The sequence below is a fragment of the Brassica oleracea genome, chromosome C9 (genome assembly GCF_000695525.1).
Source record: "Brassica oleracea var. oleracea cultivar TO1000 chromosome C9, BOL, whole genome shotgun sequence".
Taxonomy (NCBI): Eukaryota; Viridiplantae; Streptophyta; class Magnoliopsida; order Brassicales; family Brassicaceae; genus Brassica; species Brassica oleracea.
In genome coordinates this window covers 20,389,874-20,395,728 of record NC_027756.1, presented here as the reverse complement: position 1 = coordinate 20,395,728, position 5,855 = coordinate 20,389,874, and the positions used below count along the sequence as shown (strand labels likewise).

Here is a 5,855-nt window from a genome sequence, read left to right as displayed (position 1 = left end):
AGGATAATCTTCTCTATGGTGAGAGAGATGGAGCCTTCTCCCTTTACAATCCAAAAGCACAAAAGTCTCCAATGGTTTTCTTCTGTCTAGAATAGCGTAGAATGATAAAGAGAAACAGAAAATATGATATATCAAAGCCACAGGCGGCTGGGAGAGAAAATAGGGATAATTAGGGCAAATCCCGTAATGATTGTAGTTTCCTTAAAAATCTCTGCCGCTGGAACACTCACTCGGAACAGTCACTCGGGTTGCTCCGCTATCTGACTGTTCTGCGTGAAAACCACCAAATTGCATTGTTTTCTGCCTCTTTTGTTCCAGCTGGTTCATCTCTCATCCAATGCAACTTCAGACCTGTAATGACTCCAAAAGGACTAGAAAGACTCGATAAAGACTTGAAAACCAATTTAAAAGCATATATACAAGATGTATAAAACACCATATATCACTCTGGTAGTGTTCTTTCTCTATCCGGATACACTTGTTCTACTTGATATCTAGATTTAACTGTATATCTCCCATTATTTGTAAAATGCCATCCATCCTGATGTGCTGTCTGAATTCGACTTAAAGGTATATTTTCAATAATTTTCACATCGTTCGGATCCACCAGAGTCCGAATAGTCTGTGAATTCCATGTTCTCGATGTTACATCGATTAGAGAATCCACTGTAAGTGTCGGGCTTAACATAGGTTTAAAAACCTATAAAATTGGTTAGATAAAATTGAATGTAAAATTATATTATGTTTTTATATATGTAAAATCAATTATGATGAGGTAAACGAAAAAGCAAACTCAAATTTTAAACAATTACCACCATCGAATTACTAAAATAAAAACAACAAAAAATATTATTTAATATTTTGTGTCATGTCTATACTTTATTAATTTTGAAACATGTTTTGATACGTAGAGAAAAAGAAAAAATTGAAAATACATAATTGATTTTCAATTGCAAACATTCCACTATTTTAGATATTTAATTCCGCGCCTATCACCTAGTTATACATGTATATGCATGCATATCTTCATAACTTTTGGAAGATGTATTTATTCATGAAGATCTTCTTATACTCAGCTTCACAAAAGTTTCATACACATTCATGAAAGTCTTCCTAGACTCAAATTCTAGACATATACAAAAATTTCTTCCTACACTTTTTTTAAGAAAAACCAGATGTAAAAAAAGATTTGAAAAAAATTCAAATTGTTTTGTTCAAAAATAAAAATTTTATTTAATTTATTTTGTTAAAATTATTTATAGAGTAGGGGCAAAATTTTCAACTACCTCTTTAATAAAACCTATTTTAGTTATTTTTATTCGTATGTGCTTTTTGTGAAATATTTTGTTGTTATCCTATTCCTAGGGTATTTCTCTTTTTTTTTTCAAATAAAAATTCCCTTGGATAGCTTTTTAGTTTATTTTCACAAAATAGTCATCAAATAGGAAAATGATTAAAATAAGTTTTATTAAGGGGTAAATATATATTTATACTCTAGTGTTAACAAATATAGATTTAGAGCTAAGAAGTGGAGTTTTGAATGTGGATTTCAAAAATTTTAAAAATTCAAATTAAAAAGGTCTATATTTTCATTTTCTTTTTTTTAAGAACTATTTTGATGACAAAGATTTAAAAATAGCTATTCGAGAGATTTTCCCAAAAAAAAATCATGTCAACTATAATTTTTAATCTATCTATTCTATTAAAATACAAGTGTGACCTATTGATATTAGTTTAGTCCAACAAATATTTTCCATGATACCTACCTTTTGATATGATAACTGTATATAAGAAAAATACAAACTTTATACAATAACCACCGTATCAGTTAACCTAATAACCACCACATCAATTTTCACCTAACTGCATCAATATATTTGGGCATCAATAATATACCGAACTCTCTAGTATTCTATTAAAATAGAAACATGACCTATTGATAAATGTTATGTCCAACTATGTATTTCTTTTTATTTAAGAGACCTATATATAAATATAAAGTGAATTGTATAACTATTTCCTTGTGCAACGCAGAATGTACAACGATAACTGGTTTTTTACTAATAAAATTATTTTGTAACCTCCACTTTCCCATATTTTCGGGATCCATTTCTCTCAAAATACATATATTTAGACGACAGTTATAAATATTAAATGAAATATTATTACTTCCTTTTGGTGAATACCTAATGCGGATGGTTGACCTATTATACTAAAGTAATCATTTAACCTGTGTCATTGGTATATTACTCCTCCTCTTCTTTAGTTATATAATTTTTCATATGTGAAAATATTATAAATACATAAATTTAAGTATTTAACAAAATCAGTTAAAATACAGAAAATTCAGTTCATCCAAAATCTATACAGTATATTTTTGGAAGTAAATTTAAGGTTACTGAAATTATTCAAGTTATTACTACCATGGCGAGTATCATTTATAAAAAGATATGATTCAATTTCATTAAATAATATTTATTTTTACTTCAAAAATTATAAATCAAAATCAAAATATATTTACTTGGATAAAAAAATATACTTGATAAAAGTAAATAATAAAAATAACTTCAAGTGATTGATAAAAAATTACAATTAATGTTTTTACAATTAAAGTTTTTACCGGTTATTCTATGTGACATAAAAATGATTATCAAATACAAAATAAATTGAATAAAAGTATTTGATTATTTTTATCATAAAATTTTAAAATAAGAATTAATCATTGTGAGAAAAATCAAAAAGATTAATTATACTTCATGTTGATTTTATCCTTTGAATATAAAATTGAAGCATATATATTATTTTATTTTCATATAATTATATGTACATGTATATTATTTCATGAAATAAAAACTATCAGTTAACGCAAAAAGATTCACAATATTGTTATACAAATTAATATATCAACCTTTTAAATTTAAGATTTTTTTGTTGTAATACAGGTCAACACCTAATATAAATTAAAATCATGTACACAAGTTTAATAGAATAAATTTGTAAAATTGAAAACTAAAAACATCTATCTATACTAATAAAGTAGAATTTTTTATATCGGGGAAAAAACGTCACCTGTCCTTTCTAAATGCCACAATAAAGTGGACTTTTCTTTTGTTTTAAAAGAAGTTGGGCTTTCTACCTAAAAGCTTTGTCACGACCATCGATATCGTTTCGCCTCTTCCACTTCTCCACCGATGTTGCCGAATGATTTCTGCGAATCTCCGTTTCTTTAGAGTTATAACGATCCACTCTCAATCAGTCAATCCTTTCTTAACTCTTATGTTGATAAGCCATGATATTCTTCCACCTCTCTTTGTTTCTCCTCATATATAAACCTTATCTTCCTATAAATGAGAGAGGAAGAGGCAGAGATAGGACGAGGAGGAGCTGCTGAGACAGATATGAAGCGTAAAAATGAAGAAGAAAAGGCCCGGGAAAGAACAGGGCGTTATTCATAGAGAGAAGCTGCTACATTGAAAACGAGACAAGAGATGACACTTCCTCTTGGAGACAAACATGAGAAAGGATCTCTACTCAAGTAAGTTCTCCTTTCTTTGCCAACCGTCACTTATACAACGCTCATTAATACTACCACTAATCTATGCAGAGCACATTGATCTATTTTGCTTTTATTGCTTCTTTTAAATTTTGGTTATCTGTCTAATTCTCATTGATCAAACATCTGCAATTCCTTCTTTTGACTTGGGATATGAAAATATTTTAGAATGTTTTGATTTATTGCCATACAGAGATGAATCGAGAGTGGGAATCTAACATATCCAAAGACTTAGCAGAAACTCCATAACTTTGCGCTTACTCCTAACAACCTTCTCAGAAGCTTCATCTCTCGGTAGTGCACTGAACACAACATTGGACAACCTTCAGCTTACATTATTGGCAGGTACGGAGACATATCAGTAATCACCGCATTGGTTCACAGGCTCTCAAGGTGATCCATAAAGGAACACAGAAATGCTGTTACTGAAATCTGTTCTTTGTCAGACAAATCACATTGTCATTGCTGAATCATGAGCCAGTCCCTGTTTTGGTGAACCTTTAACCTCATAGGAAGTTCCGACCCAGGAATTTGTGTCATCAACCTCTCTATATGACAACAACAAATATCTGATATTGTTTGCTGGTGCAGTCACTTCAATAGTTAAAGTCCTTAGAGCTGGAACCTTCGAAGCAAGAGAAAACACAGCAGCGACACTCTTTAGACTTCCGTGAGCCGATGAGAACAAGATCATAATAAGTAGTGCAATGCCTGCTTTTAGTGGCTCTTCTCTTGAACGGGACTCAAGAGCAGCTGGGGCAGCATTGTTCAGTCTCCGCATTGATCAGGGAAACAAAGGCAGAGAGATTATAGGCTGTATAGTAACTGTATTGGTTAAGATGCTAAGCTTTGACAATACTCTTGGACCCATGATAAGACTGACGGTATGTGTTTTATTGTAATGAATGTTACTTTGATTTGTTGTTTAGGGAGCCTGTTTAGTTTTTGTACTTGCGAATAATTTACTTTCTTATTTGCATTAACAACATTGGACTAATTCTACATTTTTTTAAAAAAATTTTTTTGATGCTCACTCTGTTAGAAATAAGAGAACCAAAATACGACCGGGAAAGCAGTACGAAAGAACTAAGGGGTGGGGAGGGGATGCTGTGGTTCCCGTTGCACAATGACAAAAGGATTGACAAATTCCTAAGTTTCAAGAGGAATAGATGGCAAAGACCTCAGGCTGAGAAAGAAGTTCAAAACCACTTAGGTTGTGGGGTTTCAGTTAAAGAATAGTAAGATACCTAAGGTAAAAAAGGTAAGTTTCGATCTTGCTGATCATGAACTCGAACCAAAAGGAGAAGTCTCTGGAAGAAAGGGAGGGTTTGAATACTGCTGAAGAGGAGGTGGAAGTTGTGAGGTTGAAATCAAGATGACGAAGCAAAAAAGCTCTAACTCAGGCTATTAGCTAACTGGGAATTGACAGCGTTTGAGTTTCACGCATGTGGTGGATCAGATCGCAAGTGTTTCAGTTCATCAGCTTCAAGTTGATGTGGTTGTGGTTACACTTGAAGCTTTTATGGTTATGCTTAGATGCTGGTGAAAAAAATACTATAAATGCACACATTTTGGCTATTGTAGTTAAATCGAATATATAGAAAGATTGTAGAAGTCGCAATTAGAAAAAATATATATTTAGGATTCAAAGAACCAAACAAAGCTACTGAGATTTTGTTGAAAATCGAGATACCATAACATCTCTGTTTCATTCTTACTATGATGTTCTAAGCACATTTCTTTTATGTATTACACAGACATTAATGTGGTTTGGAAATTTTTGCTTCTGCAGTTTTGTTTCAGAGTTTTGTGTTTATGGAGATTTAGAAACCTCTTCTTTATATGTTTTCTACGTGGGAACCCTTCACGAGATCAAATTTAAACAAATTTCAATTCTCATATTTTAACCGGTAGGCCATCATCTATCTCAGTGTATAGTTTGACATTATCTGGGAAGCTACTCTTATTATTCAACGTCTACCCTATAGAGTGAGATTTCATAAGTTTATAAAAACGGTTTAGTATCTTATGAAACGTTTATCACATCTCAGTTAGATTTCATAGCATCATTTGAGTTAGTAATTCTTAGATAAATATTTTTAAAGTACCAATAAAAATTGATAAACAATCTAATATTTAACGTATAAAACCCAATCATTTGTCATTCTAAAGCTTTTTATTTTATTTACTATCATAATCAAAACAAATCTGTGATCTCTAACAAAAATAACAAGATAAATAGTGGAAGTTACATTTATAACTAAAATTACACTAACATTTTCAAATATTCATTAAAATGTAA

At 31.0% G+C, this 5,855-nt stretch overlaps 1 long non-coding RNA gene across 1 annotated transcript; it reads left to right on the top strand.

The window, feature by feature from the left end:
* Nucleotides 1-3,145: 3,145 nt before the first annotated feature.
* On the top strand, nt 3,146-5,290 carry LOC106316314. Its single transcript, XR_001264794.1, has 3 exons — nt 3,146-3,535; nt 3,747-4,437; nt 4,596-5,290. It is a non-coding gene; the product is annotated as an uncharacterized LOC106316314 (long non-coding RNA).
* The last annotated feature ends 565 nt before the right edge of the window (nt 5,291-5,855 follow it).